Here is a 26,565-nt window from a genome sequence, read left to right on the forward strand (position 1 = left end):
TAATTGTTTGGGGAAATTTAGAATAAATCAGTCTGAATTTTTTTTTACAGTAATGCTGTATAGATGTGGGTGATAAGCCTATGTTTTGTAGTGTGCTTCGTGCAAGATATATCGCTCACTTCACTATGAAACTGAATTACTCTAAATTATTCCATGTATATTATTGTGGTGTGATTGGAAAAGCTGCTTTTCAGTTGAAAGAAGGATGCAGAACATTGATCCATGTAGAAATACATATATTGCATTGCAATGAAAAATCAGGACTTGCTTTCATTTGGGGATCATATCCATATTTACTAATACCAGCTTCAATCCCCAGCACTTGAAGGAGGAAGGTCAGTTTTCCTGTTTCTATTTATAAAATAATTAAAAGAACTTCGAGGCTTTTTTTATTACATGCTAAAATAAGCAGGCTATGATAAGACTGTATTAACTTGAGGCTTTTCAGTTAAAATGGATATTATTATTTTTTTGGTGATTAAATGATATGAAATGGAAGTACGTAACTAAGAAGGTTAAACAAAAATGTAAATAGTTCTTAAAGTCTATAAAAGATTGTCTGTTGGCCATGATTATACTGAACCTGTGGGTTCCTCTAGGAAACCAGGGAATCATCAGTGAAAAAGCAATAAGCAATTAAAAAGCCATAAGCAATTTTTTGAGTGAATATTTATGAATGTGTAACCTTTTTCTGCTTAGAAATAAATTAAAATAAGTGCTTTTGAAGGGAATGGAGATGAAAATGCTAATACAGAAGTTTTAAGAATTTCTAAGAGGAGCTATCAGGACATTCTTTCTGAAAATAAATTAGTGTTTAGAACGCTTACTATACAAAATTCTCATTAATTCTGTAATATTACATATGTACAAATACCAACCTTCAGACCACAATACCTGAATTAGCATATTTAATTTTATTTTGCTTAAAATTGTTTTGCTCTAATAATTTATTTTTTAATTGAGAAGTTTTGTAACAGCCCATCAAACCATGTTTGAGGACACATCTTTAAGCTGCTAACATTTGGTGCAACAGAGTCTGAGTTTTTATCATCCAAACTGATATTTGAAGTAAATTACAGCAAAACATTTCCATTCCATTAAATATAGCCTCTGGGACAGCTTTAAATGTGGCATATAGCCCAAAAGTACAAACCAATTTTGCAGAATAGTTCAAAAAGTGTAAATATTTGAAAATGTCAGGAGAATGTAGGTGGATAGCCTGTAATTATTCCAAATTGGAATTTGTGGTAGGGACTGGAATTTATGGCCCCATTGTTAAATATTGTGTGAGCTTTAAGTGTTGACTGATTCATTTTGCAGCTGCTCTGAATGATGAAGTATCAACCCATAGCTCCTCTTAAACCGATTCCCAACACATACAAGTACAATATTAAATAAAGGAGAGTGTGTTTCTGTTGCATGCTACAGCTAACAACTCGCTCTCCTCCTTTGGATTGTGAGTGCTGTGAGTTCCCAATCTTCTCAATCTTGCTTAGAAGGGAGAAAGAAGTCTTTTCTGTCAGATATTCCATGTTCAGTTTTGCTACTTCTGTAAGCTAGAATTTTAGTAAATCTGCTCAATGTTTGTTACTTAAAAGGCTTTTGGTATTACTTAATGTTTTTGCAGTTCTTTGTACTTTCACCTCTCTGCAGGGAGAGTTCCATATTACACTTCAGGATTCCGACAAAAGTCTTTGAAAAGTGTCCTGGGGAGCAGGTCATTGTTTAGGAAATAGTAGAGATTTTTTCAAATTAGTACTAATTGGATCTACTAATACTGAAGGTATTATTTTCAAATTATTGAAATAATTTCAGGTGGAATTTTTAATAATGTCCTTTGTAAGTGAAGTTTCAGAAACACAGACTGAAGTATGATCATATTCCAGAATGTGGTTGTAATTGTAGTATTTGATGCTATGTAATACTTGCCTACAGGAAATTAATAACAGAGAAACTTACTGTCTGAGTAGGATTCGGGGGTGGGGGTGTGCAGACACATGTGCCTGTGCATTTATAGTATAATGCATGTAAATTCAATGGTGAGCTATAAGAGTGCCTTCCATAACCATAATTAGTACCTTATTTACAAGTATTGGGAAAAGTCAGATTCAAATATATAGATACTGCTGACAAATGTTGTTCTTAATGCTAAACCTTAATTGTACTAGTGTCGTGCCAAAATTTAGCTCTTTATTGTGCAGTATTCCAAATGAATGATCTTTGATTTTTCTCCTTTTTCATGTCAACAGTAAAATAGGAGCCTGGTACAAAAAGAATGAGAACACAAATTTAGAGGAATTCAGATTTACAAAAGATCAAAGATAGTTTCTGTTATTGTAAAGTCTTTGTGGTAATGTTTTGATTGAGATTGGAAAGTGCACGTGCTTATAAGGTGTAGTTCTTGCTTTCTTTTAAAATGTCTCTCGTTTTTGTGCAATTTGTGATATTAGAGTTTGAAGCTGGATATCTGGATTAGGAGCACCTAAAGTTTGATGCTAAGTTTCTAAACCACCAGTGCATTCTGATACTGACAGCAACTGTTCTTCACAATCGCTTCAGAGTGTACCTATTTTTAAATGTTGGAATTTTAACTTACATTTGTTGGGAAAAGGAGCAGTGCTTTTTTTTCTCACTACGTTGGCACCTTTCATTGCCCAGCTTTAGTAGCAAGAGATTTGGAGAAAACATGAGTTTGCATTAGATATTTCACTATAAGCAAGACAAGAATGTTATGTTACCAGCAGAGCTCTTTTTGGCTTACAAGAGTATTGGAACAGTCCGATCATAGAGATCCTTCTGAGTGTAATGCCCTAAATTATCTCAGAATAGGAGCTTTGTAAATAAGAGCATTAAAAACAAACTTGAAAGTGAGTGGAGAATGGGAGGGAGCACAGAAATGATTGCAGAAAAAAAAAAGGAAGAAATACTTACAATCTCATATGAGATGGGAGCATGGCAAGACTGGAATGAGGTTAGAGTTGTCTTGTTTTTTTAGAACCTTGAAAGAGATGAGAAAGAAGCTTGATCTTAAGGCAAAAGATTACAGGAAGGTAGGAGAGATGAGGAGAAGCAGTAGAATGACAAAAACCCCCACCTTTTTTTTTTACCACAAACTGGGAAAAGTGTGAGTTATAGCACAGGAGAGAGTTAACCTAGTTGAGGAAATTATACCAGAGACTAACTCTAGCTCTAAAAGGGAAGAAAAAAAGTACAAGTTGAGAGCATTCTGAAAACGGAGAGAAGATCTTCTCATCCTTGGAACCTTTGTGCTCATTAAATATGTCATATTTATTAAATAATTAAAATTGATGGGGCCCTTTTGGAAAAGAGGAGACTTCCCTCCTGAGCTTTAGAGGCTCTTTGGCAGCAGTATGACTACAGTATTTAATGAAGGATATGTGGAAATTAACTCTACTCAGAGCCATATTCCAAATAAGAGCACCACAAACTGATCTCTAGGAATTTGGAGACCTCCAGCTAAGCAGTTGGTCAAATTGTCAACTTTTCCTTCCCTCCGTTACCCCATCTGTAAAATGGGCTTCTGTAGATTTAACAGGATTTTGTAATCCTGACAAGTAATGACAAGACAAGGGTTGATTATGGTAGTAAGTTCCCAAAATAAATAGAGTTTTTAGAAGAGGCAGAGAAGGCATGAGTATGCAATGAGAAGATATATAATGAGAACAGAAGAAATTGAAAAAAACTTGATAGGATAATTTACGGGACAATGGGCAGCAATAAGGAGATCTGAGATATGGAGACAGTGTAGCGGTTAGTCAGGAGCAGCAATTTATATAGAGTAGTAATATCTAATGCAGATCTTACAATGTTGGATTTATCAGAGGACCAACATAACCTCCATTCTACATACTGAAATAAGTATAAATCCACTAATAAGAACTTTTAATGGATCTGTAAGTTCACAGTATTTTACAGCAGAACAAGAAAGAAAGCAACTGTATTAAAAAAAAAAAAAGTTGTGGTCAACTTCAGACCTGTTAGTTTAACCACAAGATTAACAAAAGACTTACTTCAGATAGTGAACAAAAGACTTGAAGTTCAAATGTGGATGTGATAGCATATAGTATGTTTTCTCCTAACCCTTTTGTTCTGCCCCTTGCCCCAGCTGGGTTGGGACACTTAAGTTTTTAGAAAATGAATGTGATTAATTTAATTTACTTAAAATGAAGTAATGCTTGACATAAGGCTCTAAAAATACTTAGGTGGAAATAGATTAACACGGGAATTGAAAGATGGATTAAAGTTGGTGGAAAAAAAGAGATGGCAGTAAATTCTAAATTGTTTTCAGCATGGAAATGGAGAGAGATTAGCCTAGGGACATGTCCTGTTTCATATATCAGTGATTTAGGTTGAGGTCACCATCTAAGTCATACATAATTTCTGGATGAGATGAAGTTGGGAGGTGCTGCAAATACTGCAGGGCACTGGGAAAAAAACTGACTGACTGAAGGACTAGAATAGCGTGAAACTGAAAGCACAAAACACAAAAACACTGACTTGAGTTCTAACAAGTTAATAATTTTTAATAAAAATTACAATACTGCAAGCTGAAGTAATTCTGATCAGCCTCACCTAGTTCAGCAGGCTAATGTGAATTTGGGATGTACTTTCAGTACAGAAAGTAAGGACACTGCCACTTACAATACTGGATTTGATTCTGGTCATGTTTGATGAAAGTTATTTACTAGTAAAAGATGCAAAGAAGAGCTATTGAGATGATGAAAATGTTATCTATAGAAAAAATTTGAATCTAGTTATGCAATGGCTTTCTTAAGGCATTAGAGACAAAGCATTAATTTATTTTAAGACGTCTTGATAAATTTATGGATTGGATTGGATTGCAATATTGAAGTGATTCTGGAGTTAAAACTTCAGTTTGTGAGTCACTGAACTTTTGGGAAGGTTTTTCTGGCTTCTGCTCAACCTTGAGTAATGGTCCATCTCCCAAAAACACCTGGAAATGTTACTGTAAAAAAAAATATATTGTAGGACCTGAGACATTATGATAACCTGATTTCTCCGGTGTTTTTAAGTGATGCATAATTTTGTCTTTATTAGGTCTAATGTTTGTTGTGATGCATTGTAAGCATTTTGTGAATAATAGTGAGTGTGGGGCAGAATTAAGATATTTTTATGCGTTGTATGGATTCAATACCTAGTGTATGCTTGCTTGTAACTGTGGAAGAATATCCACAGTCTGCATGTTTCTGAATGCAGACACCTTTTAAACTTGCAATGTGAAAAGCTTATCAAAGATTTAGATCTGTAGCATATTGTCAAGATAAGACACTGCTCAAAATAGAGACCATATCTCTTGGTGTGAATACAGCTTTGCAGGAACTAGCCCATACTGAAGTCCCTGTAAAGTGTTGTAAAAAACAGCAAATATTTATTTTGTGCTGAAGGTAATCACGTGTATCAGCACAGTCTTGGGAAAAATACTTTATGCAGTGTAGATATGAAATCTATATTTGTAAAATAGGTATGCAGGTACTCGTGACCACTGCACTTTGTTTCAGCAGTCCCTTGATAATAGAAGCTTTACACACATCTCCTTTATCCTACACTTACTTGCTTGAGTAACTTCACCCATTTGAATGGTCCTATTGAGGCCGTAAGAGTACTCATGTACGTAAGTGTTTGCTGTGTTCAGGTAGAAAGCTTTGCTTGTTGTTCAGTAAAATATAGCTAGAACAATTGCAATGGCTTTAATGGATCTGCGTGTGGTATGCTGCTAGTTCTCCAGTGTGGGGGTTCTAATCTCATGATCTTTATACTGACAGATTTTGAGACAGAAGTGTTGACTTTTTTCCATTTATGTTTTCTATTGGGAAGTTCTAAGGTTTTATTTGTACTTTATACAAAGTAATAACAATAAATCTTACTGAAACTAATTGCACTAAACTTGCAGAAAAAGACAATACTCCTTTGAAGGCTCTATCAGTATATTTTATGGTACAGATAGATCTAAACATAGCTCCTATTAGCTAAGAAATTTTTGTTCTTGGCAACACCTGCAGGAATGTGCACGAGCCCCACAGTACAGACCCTGCAGTGTATAGTGCACATCGTTATGAGAGAGGACAGCTTCTATTCTTGTTCACTCTTAACCACCTACCTAAATCAGAACATTCAACTCTCTTTTGAAGACAGCATTGTGAACACTATTGAAGCTTTCTTCCCTTTAACCACACAGTTTTAGGTTATATATTTCTCCCACAGACTCTTTGGAGTACTTTGCAGTTGTCCCTGCTGAAGTTCAAGTGAGATACAGACAGCAGAGAATGTGAACGTTTCTTTCTACAGCCACTGTTCATAGTAACTGTGTAAAAGTTATTGGTACAGTCCAGTCAGCTGTGAAGTAATCTGTTTGTTTTTCTACCTGTATGTGTCACATTTACAGATCCGTATGTGTTTGGTCAAATCACTAAGGTCTTTGAGCCTAAGCACACTAGAGTATGCTAAACTCCTTGCTACTGCTTTTCTAGCACCTGCAGTTTCTTCAGTTTCTGACAATGGAAATACCTATAAATATTACTGTCTATAGAAATTCCATAACTTCTTCCTCTGTCACAATTCATCTTTTCAGAGATCATCTTGTCTCTTTTGACTGCTTCAATCAGTCTTCTCCAGTCACTGTAGACACGTATTCTGCCACAAAGATCTGTATACTGTGCGAATCTTCAGGACAAGCCTCAGAACAGCCCTTCTCTCCCCCCCTACCCCCCCCGCCGCTTGGTTCGCACAGCTCCAGTCTTAAAATAAAAATAAGATTACTTTCTATTAAGCTTTCACTCTCAAAGACTAGTATTCTGTTAGTCTCTTGTCTAGAAATTTCTTGATCTTCAGTCAACTTCCTTGTCTTTTTAGTCCTCACCTATGCAAAAGGTAAGGGCTCAAGAGCTCCAAAGAGAAACCTTTTTATGCCTCCCAGCTTAAAAGTTCTTTGACATTCAAGCCTTTGGAAAAGGAAAATGCAAAACACAAGGTGGGAACCTTGAGTTTTCCAGACATAAGGCTTTTAGAGACTGAAGAGACTTTCTCTTTGTAGGGCCCTCTGGAGAAGACCTGAAAGTATCAGCCATTTTTCTGAAACTCTTTGTCTATTAAGACTTTGATTTAAAGTAGTTTCTTGACATCTTGCCAAGCAGCTGGCAGACGTACGTTGCAAGGATAATACATTGAACCAGTCAACATCTTGGTAGGTTCCTCACTCCAAAACAAAGGTCTCGCTGACTGGCACTCACTGGGTAGCTATGTTCAAAATACTTGGCATGATACTTAAATATCTAGGAATTTTTACTGCAACTACAAAAGACTGTAGAAGAGGCTTGTTTTTTTCCTGTGACCAAACACTGTAGCCACCATGTCTACTGCAGCCTTTAGAAAGAGTGAACAAACGAGAACTGAGCAGCTTTGTTTATGGTAGAAGACTGTCAGCCACTTGATAATTTGATAATATTTGAAGACTCGTTACATAATTTCTTCTGGGATTTGGCCGTGTTAGTAGCACAAAGCTATTGTCATATGACTCCCTGGGCCTGCCACGAGGATATCAGAGCACATGTGTTAGTGTCTGCTGTGTGTCTCTTGGTTCCTGAATAAAATTTTTCCTGCAATGAGAAATCATCCTTTGAAGGAAACCATGTTTAGCACCTGTACAGTGAGGTTGTCATTTTTGAAAGGATAACTACCTGATACTTTTTATCTCTAGAGGACCTCACTTCACTAAAAAATAGGAAATCTATTGTGTATGCTATGTTCGCGCCCTCCCAAATCCAACACATGCAATTTCCTGCAGACTCCACATAGGAACCTCCACAGAAGTACTGATAGGAACTCTGATGTTACACATTCTAGATATAAAGGAATTGTTTGGAGATCTTTTTGTGGAATGCAATCCAAGTTGTTCATCCTCTCTGTACTATGATTGGCTTCTTTGACCTAATGTCATTTTACGTGCCATTTATCTCCAGTGTTTGACAGCTTGTAACTTCAGACACACTCAAAATTATGAAACATTTTCTTCATTACATTTGAACTCTCATTCTTTTGTTTCTCTTGTAGAACTTCTCTTATGAGACTCCCATTACCTCATTAGACTTGCTAATAGAATCAGGCTCAGCAAATGCCTAGAAGAAACGAAATCTACAATAATTTCTTGTCATCAAAAATGAATATATCATAGGGCAGTCTTAAACCTCAAAAACATAAATATATTCTTAAGTGAAGAATGTCTCAGATGTCATCTACAGTGGTTTGTATTTCTCAATTAAATCAGACCTGATCAAGACCATTCCGGACTAGAGTCCTCTTTGTAGTCACAGAGGGTGGTCCTCTTCATGTTCCTGGGAGTCAGTCAATGAATCAAGTGCCTCAAGCATTGAATACAGAAGCCAAGGTGCAGCTAGTGGTTGTAGCTGCAGGTTTATGAATATTCTCCTCTACTATGTTTGAAGCATTTGGTGATGGCTTTTTCTTTTATTGAGGAGTAGGCTAATTTGAGGATTCCCTGTAAGGTTTTTCTGAAAATGGATATAAAAGTTTCACTTGAAACCATTGTCTGTCTTCATCCATAAGCCTACTCACAAAACTGAGGCTGGGTGAATGCTATATTGGCTTCATCTTTTTCTGTTCATAGGAAAAGTTTATTCAGGTTGTCCTCTTGTCTGTGTCTATAAGCAATTGGTGTGGAGGTCCTCTCAGTAGACTGTAACAAGATGACATGGGGAAAGGTAGAACCACAGATGATAGATGCTGCTGGAAATGCGCCATTGTAAAGGAGTGGATGGAGATGGTTGAAAACAGAAATTCGCTAGCTAGTGCTACTGTATTTGTAGGTAATATATCTTAGGGGGAATTAGTCATAGGTAACTAATCTCTTTCCTATAAGTTTTTAAGACACGTTTTCATTGCTAAAATGACCACAGAAGATATTGTTGATATAGATACAATGTAAACAATAAAGTTAATGCACATGCAAAATATAAAATAATTGAAAACTTAGAGCGGATGTTCATATTTATCCTTCTTTCCAGCTATGCTCTGGACAGTACCCAGTAAAAGGACTTTATTTGGAAAGCACATCCCACACAAAAATTTCCACACAAAAGTGGATGGAAAAAAGAAAAATCTATGCAGATTCTGAAGTAAAACAAATGTTGAAAATTTAACTGCCTACATCTTTATTGCAGTAGCGGGGTTTCGGGACATGTATGCTAATTTCTGCTTTAAATACTGTAAGCTTCTATTTTTATTCTATGTTGAGCATCATAATAAGACAAGTATGTACTTAACTCTTCTAAGTGTAAATGAAATTATAGTTTTTAATGTAATTAGTATTTGTCTCTGACTAGATATAATTGAAACCAGAGGGTTTATGGATTTGAAGTCTCAAAACAGTAAAATGTAAGAGACACTAGAAGTGGGAGAGGAAACTTACCCAGCAAAATTAACTCATCCTTGAAGTTTTTTTCATAGTGGATTACACGATAGATTGATTTGATTGTCCAGAATGAGAGAGAGTTACACAAACATTTTGTATCCAGAGTTTTTACTAAATTAAAGTGGTCAACTAACTACTGTTGTACTTAAAATTGTATTTTAGACTAGATGAAGGCAAAGTAAAAAGTTTGGGAAATGCTGATCCAAATTTATATTCTGCCTCATAGACATTTAAACATATTCCACACTTGGGAAGGGTGGCTTTACAAGTTAGCATGGCACATCCATTTTTATCTGATATTTCTTTAAGTGCTACACTTGCCACCAAATGGAGGGTCATAACTTGTGTTGTAGCATTTACAAACAAGCCAGCATGCTTCACGATCACACTAAATCCTGGAATTTGTTGAAAGTGTTCAGCTGTTGAATGCAAATAAAGATTTCTTCAGTGGTTCCCTTCCCCAGCACCACACATTCAAATTAGTGTCATCAAAATAGGCAGGGAGAGAAAAAAATTACCTGGTCAGATTCTACATGCAAAGAAAGATAATAAAATTCAGCATATGAACATTGGTCTCCAGCTTAATAATGTCTGATTCCATCATGTCTAATTCAGTGTCTAGATGTCAGGTTTTCTGCTTACGGGAGGAGAAATCTAGAGCCATAGAGATCTTTCACTGAAATGATGAAATTAGCACTTTCCTGGGGACAAAATCACAATAAGTATGTGGAATTTTGTGCAGAGAAGATTATGCAATGTGAATATTTATCTGCAAGAAAAATTGTCCTTTTTTTTCTGTTTACCTCTCTCTGACTGCTTTCAATTACTGTTTCGTGCATGCAGCCAGCTTGTTGGTTCCTAGAGTTGCCGTGAGTCATGAACAAATGGCATAAACAGTTTAAAAGAAACCAATCCCACTCTGCAATATGGCAACGGTAATGGCAGGTACTTTAGACTTGTTAGTAGCTTATTTTTAATTAATATTATGTTGTAAAAATCACATGAGGTTCTAGTGAATGGCTTGCTTTGCTCCCCTAAGATGGAGCATGTTTATGTGTATGCTATTTTACACATTCCCAGAAGCATGATTTTCGTGAATCCGTATAATTGCTACAGGAACGATAGATTCTTGGAGAAGGGACAGATGTTCTTTGGTGGCATGTGATTGCAGAGTGTGTAAAGGAGAAGTGGGGAGAACTTCCAGGGATTTGCGGGGGGGGGATAATTTGAGAGTGCTGGAGAACTTAAATCCAGATTTACCCTAAGTGGAAGCAAAAATTATTAAAACAGAAAAATACTCTTAAGAATCAGTTCAGAATTTTAGGGTTTAATTTGTTCTGAACATTTCAGCTACTAAACTGTACTCTTAAAGTTTTTAAACACAAGTTCAAAGTTTATGCAGACTAAATGTCATCAGTCTCTGTCATGATTTTGTCCATTTGCTTTGCAATACTGGGGTCTGGTATCTGTGGAGCACATGGTATAAAAAGGACTATGTATATGTTATGAAGGTTTTTCTGTGTCACATTTGTTCAGATATTTTGTTTCCTACCTTTATAGTATTTGCCACTTCCAGGATTTGCTTGGGAGTGGAAGTTGTGAATATCAGCTGGCATGACCCCTCCTCCCTGGGCACTCCTGGAGAGTGCAGTTTTTTCGCCTGTGCCATGATATTGTTGGCATGCTGCAGAATTTTCTTGCTTTTTTTCTTCTGGGATACAGGTTTTCACAACTTCTCACTTTTTGTTCTAGATCCACATTCTTTGTTCAAAGCAGACTAGCTCTGCATGGAAGGATTCACTTATTTCTGCATCTTGCCAACTCCTCTAAAAGTCAGCGGACTAACCAAAGATTATTTCCTTCTCCTTGAATGTATTTTTCTTGCTTATATAAGACAAGCAATTTCTAAACCAAAAGGACAAAATTACATTACTTCATATGATTTATTTTTTAAAAATATATACCCTTATTCGACATTGGCAAATACTGGGGTTTTGGTTGTTCTTTCCATTATAATTTTCAGCACATTATTTCTTAACAGGATACATCTCTGTTTATTTTCTCTAATTACAGTTGTGGATGTGAAACTTGACTAGATTTGCCAAAATTACAATCCAGTGAACCAAGACTAGTTTAGGGGGGAAAAAAGGCATGAATCAGTATTTTGCAGTGCAGAGTCCATTTTGATCAAGTTTTGTTTTGTCTTTTGGAAGATTCTTGGATAACAAAAACCTTGGAGTAGAAACCCAGATGAACCCAGGCAGGGAGTGAGAAGCAGACCACTGTGTCAAACAGCATCCCTCAGCTTCACATCACTGGCTGTCACTACCCTGCATAACAGCTGCCAGTTTTCTTTATGGGGGATTTATCTATTCACCAGGTGTGCTAAGGTTTGGTTTTTTTCCTTTAGTTCAAACTACTTACTTTCAAATAGGAGTGTCATTCTGAAAATAAAATAAGATTTAAGTATGTCTTAATTTTGTCCTGGAAGCTGCTCTGATGGGTATCCAAGAGCAGCACTTCTGACCACAGTATGATGCATTACAAAAGAAACAGGATGTAAACATGCCAGAGTTTTACAAAGCACCCTTCTTTTAAATATGGGAGCGTATTAATGTGTTGAAGTATATCCACTGTCAATTAGACTACAAAGGAATAACCATCTCTTTACAGACTAATTAGACTTCCTACTCTTGCCTATTTGGAGTCAAGAGTTATTGTGTGCTGCTTCCTTGGCAAAACTAGGAGCCATGCAGAGAAGAGGATCAGACAAAGCTTTGACTTTCCTGCCTTCCTAATGGATTTGAACTTCTAAAGGGAGAGCTATGAATTTTTATCTTTAACTTTGATTACAGACTTTACGAACCATCCCTAACATGAGACTGGCACCAAAAGAAAAAAAAAAAAAATCTAAATATCTAGCCTGTACTTTGATGCAGTGATGGATTTCTGTTACAATGTTTAGAGTTTAAATTTTTACTTTATTTTACTAGGAAATTCTTACAAGTATCATTCAACTAGTGGCCCTTATTCTATGTTTTCTATAGCACAAATGCAATAAAACCGATAAACTTTAAGAAAAGTTGTTGTTTAGGGGAACCAAAATCATAAAAGGTTTAACCGTCAAATGTTTCTTACTTCATCTGATACAATTTATTAATTACAACATTTACTAATGATAAAGTTCTAATATATTTTACTGTCTTCCCAAAGGAACTTGCCATTGGAGTACTACAAGAGATAAAATTAATCTGTCCCCAATAAAGAAGGATCACCACTGTGGCTGTTTCTTGATCAGTCATAAGGAAACATACGTGTTAGAGGGGCTCTGACTTCCCCAACTGATCGCTCTGCTTTTCTGCAAAGATAGCTGGCAGTAAAAGCTATTAATAAATTTGTAAACAACAATCCTGAAATACACGATGAGAAAGTGCTATTGCAAATGGTATTTTCGGCACAAATTCTGTTCTTCAGAGCTCTGTTTCCTTAGGATCTGTCCTGGCATGCTTGCTGCAGGGATGCTAGTGCAGGCCTGAGAGAGGCAGTGCTTGGGGCAAAGACTGTCACGTACCACTCAGACCATTCTCTCTCTGTCTAACCAGGCTTCAGGCTGTAATGGAGCAGTGACTGCACCCATTTTCCTGATCTGGTTGGAGCTGGTATCCAGCGCTGTGATAGATTACTCCAGTGAATGATCTAATCTAATTCTCTGTTTTAATCCCCTCTGCCAATGTTTTCCTGCTTTTTTTTTTTTTTCTGGTAGTTCTGCCAAACTGGAAGAAGCATTTATGTTCTAATATGTATTTTGTATAAATGCAGGACCTTTGATCCTGAAGTGTGTCAATGCAATAATTTAGATATAAATGATGCCGGGGTGAAGGGAAACGCACTGGGAAACAGTGTATTCTGTCCAAGTAATCTGAGGGGAGGATATCTGAGTAAATTCTACTTTCCGTAACCTGTCACAGGTTCTGAAACTTAGAGAAGAAGATCTAAGCACTCAGCATCGTTAAAGGGACTACACAGGAGACCTACAGCTGGTTCCATACAGCGCTGAAGGGAAAATAAATCATGGCTGGAATTCAATGAGCGTGATCATTCTAGAAAGTCTAAACCAACCCTTTCTTCTGATTAGTGCTTATACTTCCAATTTCATAGTCCAATTCTGCTGGTGTTTGAGTTTTAGCTGTGCTTTTGGCCTGGAGATCACAACTTCTAGACAGAACAACTGAACAAGGTGTTGTAAATTAAGGCTTGGTGCAGCCGTACACTGTGGTAATTATCACAATGAAAACCAGACAAATGGTATGTAAACAAGTAAATCAGTGTAATAGGACAATCATATTGTCCAAGTGAACTAAAGAATTTCTGAATGTATCTTTTTAACTCTCCTAAATGTCAATATTAAAATTGCGTCTTTTTAACACATGAATTCTGGACAGATCCACAGAAACTTAATCAGAGAATGAGCACAGGTAAGGTAACAGTTATTTTCAAATGCACCAAATATGCAGGAGTTTTAATTGCCCTCCAGTTTCTGTCTTTCATGACTAAAAGCTTCACTGGGGAGAAGTAGGTATAGTGAAATACATAGTGACAAGTGATAAGGTTCGACTGTATTATACTCACTGCATGTACAAGGAAAGGATAAACTGTAAGGACATAGTGTGAATTCTTCTGCTGAAGGAAAACAGTAGGAATACACTTTTACACCAATCAAGAATTAAAGTTTCATTTTTGTCACTGTTCCTATTTACAGCTTTTCTTATATCCAAGTGAGCAGGGTTAATAATTCCATGCATGACAATATGATACAGTATAGAATACTACTTCGGAATCATCAGATTCCATTCTAAAATGCCCATAGAGGTGCAAAACCTTTGTATTTTGTTGATACATACATTTTAAAGCGTCTGTGTTTTCAAAATACGAGACAGATATCAGTTCAGTTTAAATTACTTGTCTGCCTGGGTTAAGAGCTATTCTGGGCAGCAACTTCTATATACCCCTACAGTTCTCAGAAAAAGGTGAGGAAGCCTCAAGTATGTGTGGTCTGTGAAAACTACAGTTGTAAGTGTAAGAAATTTGAGGAAAGCACTATGTTTATGAACTCTGGTGTCTTCATAGTTACTAATCCAACATTGTCCATTCCAAAGGCAGCCTCCTGGTTTGATACTAATATTCCTCATTTCAGTGATAGTTTTGATGACACTGATAGCTTTCTGTAGATAAAAGTCTTTGCATAGTTGAAAACAAAGTGGTATTCTCTGATGTCTCTCTTCAGCTGTTATTTCACCAGAACTGTTGATATTCTACATCATAATCTTGTGTAAGTGTGTGTGGAGAAAAAAAAAAATAATCAGTTAAGTAAATGAGAATCTGATTCTTAAAGTATTTATCTGTAGATGACTTGAGGTAGATGAATGGCTCTGTACACACAAGCACATTTTCCCCATTTAATTTCTAATATAATAGCGCTATCACTTCTGAAAAATTATTAGCTGAGTACCTGTCATGTGAATTTAAATCCTGTTTTCTTGCTGCTTATCAGAAAGCTGGAGGCGATAGGCTGTTTCTGGTGTTTTGTTCCCAGAGGAGAGAGAAGTGCTATAGCTGTGGCAAATGTAAACCTGGCAGACACTGGAGACAAGGAGAGGGAAGGAAGTACGTTAAGTGCTTAAAGTTGGGTAGTGTAAATATCCTTTTCCCGCTCCTCATGCCATTGAAATCCTGAATATTTAGACCAACTGATAAAGCCAAAAGGGAGCTCTTTGTTTCCATGTGCAGAGCAAGGACATATTTTTGAAGGCATTTTACCTTCAAGTGAGGAGCGTTACTGCAGCAAAAGTAGCCTTACCTAAGTTATCTTAAATGCCGCTGACAGCAAAATTGTGGCAACCTGGAATTCAGTGTTGCTGGTTATCCTTGTTGGCCTGAGGTTAGGAGTGCTAGTACGACAACTGAAGCCTGTGTCAGGGTACAATCAGTACTGTGCAGCAAGTGGTTTATTGTGCTTTCTGGACCTGGGTTTCTTAAAATATTAGACTCTGAGCATTACTGTTTAAGTAGTCAGATTATGCATAAATCATTAAATTAGATTGTTAAACAGGTTATTCTGCACAGTGAAGTAATAGTGTCCTCAATTACTCCTTTGTCTGTCAAATTAATCATCTTGGTGATGCCCTTTACTAGGGAAGAGCTTACTTTAGGAATACTATTTCTAATGCATTAAATCTGCATTTTCTACTAGTGCAGAAAATGTAGCTACTGATCATGTTCTACTTTTTTCCTCAGATCAAAATGCCTTTGAAGGCCTTTTTTTACTGCTGTACAATAATCATTCTATTTTAAAACTGGTGTGCACTGAAACACCATTGGAGATATACCAAATCATCATTAATTTGCTCAATGTTTTCTGTTTCTCGACAAGTACAAACCTACTAACAAATCAGATGTAGAGAAGTATTTGGCATCAGCTGTACTTCAGTAGTATATCCCTATAACAGAAATGGAAAAAAAAATGTTTCCTTTTTATATTTAGGTATTTTTAAAGAAGGTTTTCACATTAATTGCCTACACTTCAAATAAGGTACTTTGAAAAGAACTGTGTCTTGGAGGAGGAAGAGTCTTTTTGACCTTTCATACTTCAATACCAATGGAGAACTTGCGCTAAAGAAGTAATTGTAATAAATATAATTTCCTTATCATATAGATACACTGCAGCTAAATGCAATTTTCAAACACAATGCAGCTGTAATTCCACTCAAATTCGCTGAAGCCGAATGAGCTACTCTAGCGAAATTCATGCATCATATTCCCACGGCAAGCTGTGCTGTTTTCCTCACTGATTTTTAGTTTACATGTCTATATACAGCTAGAAAAGTTAGCTTTGGTAGATAATCTTTATTCTAGAGAGGTGAACTTTCCTAACGTACATTGTTAATCTTCCGTTCCAGGTAATAATATGTTCCCTATCCGCAGTTACACTTGATTCTTTGCTGCATCTGTTTCCAGTTTCAAACTTTGCTGAAGCTGTTTCCAGTCTGGAGGAGGTCCATGAATACCTGTTAGATAGAGAATGTAGTTGATTCTAGTGCAAAAGATTTTTTTTTTTTTAAGTGAGAAAAGATGAATTGTAATTACGATTTGACTGTTACCTGAACAAGTGAGGACGATGAAGAATTTTACCACAAAAGTCAAAGGAACTGCCCAAATCTCTGCTAGGTGTTGTAGTTCTCAGCTGCACGTAGCTTTGTGTAAACATGTGCTTTCTTTTCCAGTAGAGCTTGACTTTTAATTGCACAGCATTGCACTTTTAGCCTTTATATGCTGTCCTTTGAACTAACGTTGAATTTAACTGACTTTGTCTGGACGGCAGCCTGCTCTTTATAACTTGTATATTAGATTTATTATTATTAGTTCTAGAGAAGATAAATAACATCAATTTTCGAGGGACCTGTAAAAAGCAGTAAACACAAATGGTTTCATTAGCGGCACTGCTCTGACATGAAAGAATTGTAAATAATAACTGGAAATAGTAGATTAGGCATGAGAAGTAAGTCCTTCCTTAAAACTGACTCTATGCTGCTCCTTAAGTCTCTTCCAACTGTGGGCCTTCCTGTTTGAATCTGTTTAACTGAATCTTGGTGCTGAGAGCCGTTATGATTACAGTGCTGTTAGTGACAGATAATAGCAAAGCTTTCTCTTTCTACTAGTATCTTCATTTAATGTACAGTTTCTCAGACTTTAATATTAGGAGGAACAGTGTGTCTCAGTTGTCCTGGCTCCATTTTTTTATTGAATAATTGCTACATCAACCCTGATAAGTCTGTAGCTGACTTGGGTAATTTAGGTAGTATTTGGTAACAGCTTTCAGTGACACCTTAGGGCTGGATCTGTATGATTTCTGTTTTGGTAGAGCTACATAGGGAGTTACATCAATACAGTGCCTTTTGGGAGCATCAGTATGCTTACTGGCATAGTTTAATTTTCCCTCTAGATGGATGTAAATTATTTCAGTATCAACAGGTCAGTGTGATTGTGCCAGTTGTCTCAGTTGATGAAGAACAACAATCTCTGTGCAAAGAAGGCCTATATACTTTTTCATTTTTTTAGGGCGTATTCTTTGCCTCTGGAATTATCCTTATATTTAATCTCTCTAATTTCTTTATCAAATGTTATTGAATAATACTGAGTAGTATATTGAATGTGAAACTGCAAAATTAATGAGCAAGTACAGATTGATAGTTGCATCTAACCAAAATAAATATCTTACGACAAAGCAAAGAAGTAAATGAAGGATCCTGTCCATCCAGTGGAGTGCAATGAAATCAACAAAATACTTAAAGCATTGTACTGTGTTCTATGAAATATTTTTCTAATGGAAGGCAAGCAGTACATACCCATATGAAGTAGACTGCACCAGGCATTCTCAATAGTGGAAAAAAACTGCAAAATACTTGCAAATGGGCAAGCAGTTTCAGTAAACAAGAAAGGTCTAAAATAATATAGCCAGCTAGTGAGTACTACAGCCACCTGCAAGCTCTTCAAAGGAAATTCCAATTCTTAAAAAGAGTTCCAGCAAAAGGAGGGCCAACATGAGTCAAGATTAATTAATGAAAAGGAGTGTGTGTGTGCTCTCCCTGCCCCTTTCCACCTACTGTAAAAAAAACATGGTTATGTCTATATATGCTAATTGTTAAGTTCCTTTCCCATATCTTAAAATGTGCTCCACAAACTACTAAACCACGTATGAAAATATTTTGGATGGGAAAGCATCAGCTTTGAAATTCACATGTGCAATAGGAAAAGGAACAGAGATGTCAGAAGCATTGACTCAGAGCAATTAGGAGCAAAAAAAGTAAAGGAAGCCTTCAAATGTGGACAGGAGAATGATGGCTACTTACAAGACCAATGTTATATTTGGCATAGCATCTATTGAGAAGTGAAGTGCTGTCACCTTTAAGGACCTGTTGTTTGAATGATGAAATGCACCTTATAAATTTCTTCATATGGCTCTGTAATGTCCATAAATTAAAGATGGCCCATCACCTAGGGCCATTTTAAGGGAGAATTAAAAACTTAAATTCTAATTCTGAACACTAATGTGTTAGCAAAGAAATTTTATTTTAAATTTTGTGAACAGAGGGGCAAATAGATTTTTGGAAAGATGGCCTTTTCTAGCTGTGCACTGTAATGCAGATGAACCATTTGCTGCACTATTCATTAACTGAAATCTTAGCTTGGAGGGAGTTTTCTTGCTGATGTGGCTGGTAAAAGACAAGATAGAAACGCTCATTGATACAACGTTCAAATGCATTCCGTAGCTCATACCAAGGTGAGAGTTGTGTTGTAAACTTTGAGTCCTGCTGACAAATATATGCAGAGAGCATCCAGATAGAAGACAGAAAATAGCACAACAGAGAAAACAGGAGTGACAGAACAAAGTCAAGTAAATTTTCTGTTTCCATGTGCTAATATGTTTGTCATTCTGACAAAATACTGAACAGCTTTGGAAGGAACTCCAGAAGTTTAGAAGCTCTCCTATGAGTAAACTAGCCTGAAGGGACAGCCGAGAAAATGGATCTAAAGAGAAAGACAATACCAAAGGTTTAACCTAGAAGGAAGGGTAATACAGACTTTCCTTCAAAAGCCATAGCTCTAATCTCTTGCACCGTGCAGCGGAAGATGATACACACATGGCTGTCATCCCATTACCTCTGGAAAGACCTGCAGAGAGTAAGGACAGTGTTCCATTAATGCATTCAGATCTTTGGGGGGAAAAAAAAAAACCAAAACAACAGTTCTAAACTGTTGAGTCATACAGGCACATGTGTATAAGAAAGGCGTTCTGATTTCCAAAGAGTGTTTAGTGCTGTGTGTTTTCTTGAGGGGACTGTGGCTGGAAGGCAAAAGAGGAAGCAGGTTATCTTCTTGTCTTGTCAAGGCTGTCTCAGCCCAGAAAATCCTGAGGAAGAAAGTGAAGATTGCACCATTGCTAAAAGCAAGCAAGCTTAGCAAGGGAGAGGTTCACAACGCAAGAATGAAAGAGAGCACAAATGAGATACTGGGAGCACTATGAGGAAAGCAGGGACTAGTCAAATAATGAAAAGAAAGTAGTTTACATAGATAGACACCCAAGGGGAACAGCACAGTGCTCAGTGCTGTGCAAAAAGCTGCTGGAAATGGCTGGACTAGAAATCAGGCCTTGAGCAAAAGTCTTACCATTCGAAGATAATGGAGGCAACGGAGAAAATTTCTTTTCAAATGCTTTGATTTTTGTCTGATTTATCTAGCATATCTAAAGACCTCTTTTGAGTCGTCTGGTTCTAGTTTGTGTTCTGAGTATGCCAGAATAGGTAGAAGGTCTTGTTGGGGTGTTCAGTACACTCACTTCCAGGAAGGAGGGCAGGCAGATCCACCACAAAAGTTTGGGCTGTCCCATCATAGAGTCCAACAGGCAAAATCTTAAAGGCCTTATGCAGCTTTCAGTAAATCTGACAGCATTACCACATGCAGTTAAAAAACTGCAACCAACATGTTACAGAGGTGCTAGGTAGAGAGAAAGATTAAGTGATACACGTTTCAAATGAAGGAGGAACTCAGATTCAGTATCAGAAGGAGAGGTAAGGTGAACATTTAAGCCCTGTCACAGCCACTGCCTGATGGCCTTGCAGCAGCAGACATTAACCAGTGAGGTGGATGAAATTCCATGGAGGATGGGATGGGATCTCACTTGGCATCTATGGTGCTCTGCTAAGGCAACTCAGAAAACCATTCAGATTCCTAGGAGCAATGTGGGGAAAGGAGCCAAAATAGCCCAGTCTGGACTATACATTACTTCTTTTAGGCTAAGACTTCCTTCACTATAAGCAATAAGCTTTGGGAGGGCAGAGGGAAGGGGAGATTGGACCAGGTGGAGACAGCATTTGTACCTTGAGTTCTGACATGGCGTAATGGGAAATTGAAACCAATGGATGACTGCCAAAGCCATTGCAGAGATGGATATGTTATTGATTGTCTCCATAAACATATTGTTGGCTTGTTGTTATACTTTCCAAAAATGAAAACCAGATTGTTTCTCCTCTTCAAATTTTCTTTGTTTAGATGCCAGTATCATTCTTAAGAGAGAAAGGAAACACAGCAATTGTGTGGGGTCTGTTTCCATCCTTTGTTTGCTGTGATTGAATTAAGTTGTGGTCTACTCTCTTTCTTAGTAATTCTGTGAAGGAAAGAGTAGAAGTGGATGACAAACTAACAAATATTATAAATGGCCGTGGCAACCATTACAAAAAGATTTTCCTTCACTTATTTGATGGCCGTTTGAGGAAAGTGTAGTCACTTTATTTCTGTGCACACAGCATAAACTGCCCTCAGCTACTGAAAGCATCTTCTGAAGAAATATTGGCAATCTTTTGAATATCACCTAAGCTGACATGCAAAATGGGAAATAATTTTAGAATGTTTTCTTCTGGAGTAAAAGCTACTCTGTGATGCTAAGAAAAAACTCTGTTGGAGTTTATCTCAGTCCTCCCTTGTAGATGTGTAACATTCTACTCTAGGTTTTTCTTAAGTATGGCTGTGTGTATGTTATAATAAGGATGTGCACATAAAACTTGTGACTCGTTGATTTACAGTCATTCTATTTCAACTAAGCCTATAATAAGTGTTTGCACTGGGAAATTGCAGTTTACTATCTTAAAGCTTATAACAGGTTGTGTCAAGAGTTATATATCAAGTTCTTTGGTACTGAATTTAATTACTTCACATCTCACCATCCTATATTTAAAGTGCCATACCAGTTAAAAATGCTTCTCATTGTTTTGAGAAACAGCCAATAAACATGATATTGCCTGTTGCATAATAGGAATTTGTTTATATATATATATGTGTGTATGTACATATAAATGTAGCTAGCTTTTCATGAAAATAAGCCTCTCTTTCAGGGAGGAAGATTTTGCCTGTGTTCTCTCCGTATGTGAAACTCAACATGTTTCTCAATGACATTCACACAGTTAACAAAATCAGCAGTGAGTTAGCCTGGAATTTCTATTTAATAGTGTTAGTTAAAGTCACAATTGTACCTGAAGCCTTTTGACAAACACTTAGACTTATTTTGAAATAAGGAGGAGCATTCTTGCATGTGAGAAGTAGCTGCAGCCTGCCATGACACAGTCATAACAGAGGCAGAGTCAGGGTAAGAGGGAAGAAATTATTTGCAATGGCTTATAAATACCAGAAGTGGTCTCAAAACTGTTGCAGGCAAAACAGTGTCAATTTTATTTTATTCCTTCTAGTTAACCTAAATTTCTAATCATGGATTCAGAAAAATGAAAGATAAACAATTAAACAAACGGCAAGGGAACACCTTTCCTTCTCCCTTTCCTAGGCTCAATTTCAGTCCAATATCTCTCCTCTGCTCAACTCCGCTCGTTTTCATCGACTGCTGCACCGAGACTGTCCCAAAGCCTTTACAACGGGCACTGCATCCAACTGGAGCTGGTGCATAATGGTTACTTTCTGACACTCCTTGCTTACTCTCCTTCCTCTACTGCTTTTCTCTTCTTACTCATTGTCCTCTGCCCCAGTATGGGTTTCTCACAGGCCACAGTCCCTCTGGGGTGTCCCTGCCCTGGCATGGGCCGTTCATAGCCGAAGTCCCTTGAAGCCATAACTCCTTCATCGTGGAGCACCTCCTTCTGAAAGTGCGTCTCCAGCCACGTCACCAGCCATGTCCCCTTCCACTTTCCTCCTCTGTTCCTCCTGCCACTGGCAGCTACTGCTCTTTCTTAAATGTCTGAGCACAGGTGCTGGGTGCCTCCCTGCTGTGGTGTGCAATAGGTTACCCATACGTGTTTCGGAGCCAGTATGATGGCTTGACCACATGGTTTTCAGAGCCAGCTGGACCCAGCTGTAGCCACCACAGAGCAGCTCATCGCCTCCTCCTACACAGGTCTTCTCTGCTGCCACCTATCCCCAAGCCCTGACAGTTACACCCAATACAGTAAGCATGATGATTTTGAACATACCATACCTCCTCTACAGAGAAATAATATGAAATATCATAATTAATAGATCTGTTACCTAGTTACAGGAGAATACATGAGAGTTGACTGGGTGATTCTAAAGAGTTGGTGAGATAAAAGGGAAAGGAGAACATAATGAATTTGCAGAGGAAGTATGGGATTCATCTCATTTCACATTTGTCAAGTTTGTTAAGCATCCGTGGTAAGCTGATTGTCTTCACTCCTGTGGTCATTGCATCCTTCAGTGAGCAAGTTCTCCCATCTGGTTCTAGTTGTCCAGAGACATGGGATGGCTCTTCTACATCTCTCTCCCCTAATGAATGAGGTAGCATAGACACCTGTATTAGACTATACACCTATCTTCTAGGTAGCTTCATTTTTATCTGCTCAATGAATCCCACTCTGTTATCAGCTATCAGTTATAAAATGAGTAATAAAATCCACACTGCTTCCACAGACCAAATGTCCATTACCATTGTGAGGAAATGTATAATTTAGTGGCACAATTTTTTTTCTCTTGGTGTTAGCTTATTTGGTTTTGTTCTGTGTTCCTCTTGAGAATAGCCACAGAGCTATTCTCAGAGTTTTACGTACATGGATATTTCCATAATGGCTCAGACGTATTTTCCACTTCAACAGAGGTTAATTCAGTCTTCTTTAAGAACAGCCCATAGATTAGTTAAATTCTGCCAATTAGCTTTCTTTCATCTGACTCGTGCCAGCTTGCTTCTCTCATGTAAGAGGTGGTCTTCCAGAGTCTGAGGATGCACTGAGGCAGGCTGGAGTGGAGGGAGTGTGAAGGGAAAGGGATGTGGGTAAAAGGCTGTGGTTTGAAAAAAAGACTGTACCAGAAATTTGTTTTATGAACACAACAGGGAGGAAAGCAGGCTGGGAAAAGGATTCAAGGTAGATATCCTCTCGCATTGCCCTGAGCACCACAAGGAACAGTGCTGAGGTAAGTTGGGATGTGATGGAGGCTGCAGGGCAGGGGTCTCCATGACACGGTGAGGGTCAGAAGAGGAAGGGGCTTTCATGGAGAGCTGGGCAATATGCGGATTGGAGGGAAGACCATACTGCAGGTACCAAAATGTTCCCAGGTGGCTGCTTTCTATTGTTAGGGTATTAACACCATGGGAAGCCAGTTCAGCATCTCCTTGACCTTGCTGTCAAGCAGAAGGCAATGTTGAAATTTTAGTGCGTCACGGCTGTAAGAGGAATGACTAAAAGGCTCCATTTGCCATGGTTTAAGCAGCTTGAAATACAAGCAGAAACAAATGTATAAGCATTAGATGAGGAAACATGGATTTTTTGGTTAGACAGTATTGCCCTCATTTGGACTGGTTCTTCACTGTTGTCTTGGTGATTTTACTCACTGGGCTGTGCGAGATTTGTTTTTATTGCATCAGTAATTTAAATGAGAAATTCTAGCATAAGCAAGAGCTAAAATAATAAACTCTAATATATTTACATCTATATAGACACAAGCGGGTTCTTAGCTCCTTTATTAAGGTAATATTTTATTTGAGCAATACATATATTAGCAAGCTGATTGGTTTTGCGTGTTGTTTTCTGAATACAGCACTTCTTTTTCGGTGTGTATCTAGGAGTTCTCATAGATACACACTGAGTTCAGAAAAAAAATTAATTACTTATTTGTCAACACATATATCTATATGTGTGTGTGCATATATAGAAGATATATTAAAATATCTTGATCATGATGCAGTACATTTTCTCTGAAGAGGAAGTCTTTTGTGCTAACTACTCATGCTGTCCTGCTGTTTCTTATGCAAAGCAAGTAGAAGAGGCACGGTGAGTTGCCAAGGAACTATTAACTCAAGGGAGAATACAACCAAAACCTCAGGCATTTGGATCTATTGTGCATTTAAAGTAAAAACCTATTCCAGGCTAAAAGAGACCCAAGTCAGAGGACCTGCAATCTCATCGAGGATCATATACCTGTTTTATCAACTAACAAAAGTAGAATATAAAATATTGGATCCAGCTTGCCTGCAACAACTTTTACATCATTAACTAAAATTGCACTGAATTAGGCCCCATGCTTTAACAATCTAATTGTCAAGATGGCTTTCTTAGTCATGCCATGGAAGGCAACCCAAGTGCATCACTTAGCCCTGCTAAGTTTGGGCTTGGGGGTGTGATGAACGGGTTACAGTCAAGGGACTTTTTAGTTGTGCTTCTCAACTGCTTTTACATGATTCCCACCAAAAAAAAAATGTTAGTGGGAAGCTTAACTTTGTATTTTCTAATGAAGAAAGCCTCAAGGGTGACATTTTTTCAGAAGTTTAGACAGCAATGTGTAAATTGCATGTATTTGCACTGCTGACACTGGGAAAGACGAATGTGCTTTCTGGCTCAGAAAAGGACAAATGCTTTCTTCTGTACTGGAGGCTCACAGATTTTATGAACTTGCTTCCCTACACCAGTCTTTGATTAAATCTGGTGTTCTGGTAAAAATTATCTATTTGTTCTTAAAAACACTAGTGCCACAGTAAATTTAACACATTGCTCACATTTGCTGCATTTGTCCATATGGCTGCTTGAGCAGAAAGTGCTTGAAAACAAAAATAGTGATTAATCCATTGATGATCTAAAGAATACAATGTTTAACCACTTGCAGTGCTTAATATGACAATTTTAGTACCTGTTCAGCCTATGCCATGAAAACGAATCAATGTGTTTAATTCTGGTCTGGTATCTGAATTATTTATTTTCAACCACCCCACCCCCTTGTAATAATTTTTAAATTTATTGTAACTCAGAAGGCATTAACACTTAACTAATTCACAAACATGAAAACCAATGGAAAATCAGGAGAAACATTACTAAATAGAAGTTAGAATTTCTGCTATGTCCACACAAAGTGTATTTGTATATCCAAACAAAATCAACTTTTAGAGGTATATTTTGCTATAATCTCCATAAAAAGAGCATTTGAAAAAAAGGGATATTTCTTGGCTCTTAATATTGCCAAATTCGATAAAAAGGGAAGCAACTCTGTTTAGAAGAATTGTATCTGGGTTCTAACACCATTGACTGTTTTCCTAGACCATACCTTCCTATATTTTGGTTGTTGTCACTGTTAGTAAAGACTATTTAAAACAGATTGGTTTCTCATGAATGCACTCACATTCTGTTGAAGATTTGAGAGCAAAAGAAAAATGCAGTCTTCTGTTTCTTTCCTCCTGATCTTTTTTGGATGGGGAATAATTAGAGCTGAAAAACAAAGGATAGAAGGTCTCATCTCTTCCAGGAATGAAGCATTCTGAAATTCCCTGTTTCTCTTTCTGTGTTTATCTGGCAGAGCCCCAGATTCTGTCACCAGTATTTACTCCGCGCAGCTCCTTACCAACAACTTAATCCAAAGCCTGTTGAAGTCTGTGGGAACCTTTCCCTTGTCCTCAGGGGGAATCAGCTCTGCTTGTGTAGGCAGAGCAGTTTCAAATTATTTCCACTGCTGATTACAGTATAAGTACGGGTTGAAATCAGTAACCTGTCCTGAGATCCAACACTACAGCTAAGTTGATGATGTCTTAAGTTACTATTATACTTTTTTAGTTGTGCTTTAAGAAGCTTAAGTAGTAACAGCTGCCAGAAAAACAACAAATAAATTACTTTTTTCTTCTCTACTGAGAGAAAAAAAAATGAAGAAGAACTGTACAGCTTCTAAAGACCTTGTCATTAATAACCATCACTGGAGACATCGTAACAATTCTTTTTGTCTTTTGAGATGTTTATGTCAATAATACAAGGTAATTTAGTCATTGCAACTGAGGGAAAAAAAAAACCTTAGTTTTTGTCTGGAGATTGTTTTTAATAGTAGAGGAAGTTCTTCTGATATAAGATAAAAAGACAACATTTGGAGAGCAGCTTAACAGACACTGTTCTTACTGACTTCAACAGGAATTTGGGGTGTTTGGACCTTTCTGAATCTGAGCTGGTTATTTATGGAAACTCTACAAAAAGTCAGATTTAAATCTTACTAACTATTGAACCAAGCAGCATTGGGAGGCATTCCAGGGAGACTAGAGCAAATTCAACTCCATTTTCCTC

This window comes from Chlamydotis macqueenii, chromosome 3 (assembly GCF_036417535.1).
Source record: "Chlamydotis macqueenii isolate bChlMac1 chromosome 3, bChlMac1.mat, whole genome shotgun sequence".
Classification (NCBI taxonomy): domain Eukaryota; kingdom Metazoa; phylum Chordata; class Aves; order Otidiformes; family Otididae; genus Chlamydotis; species Chlamydotis macqueenii.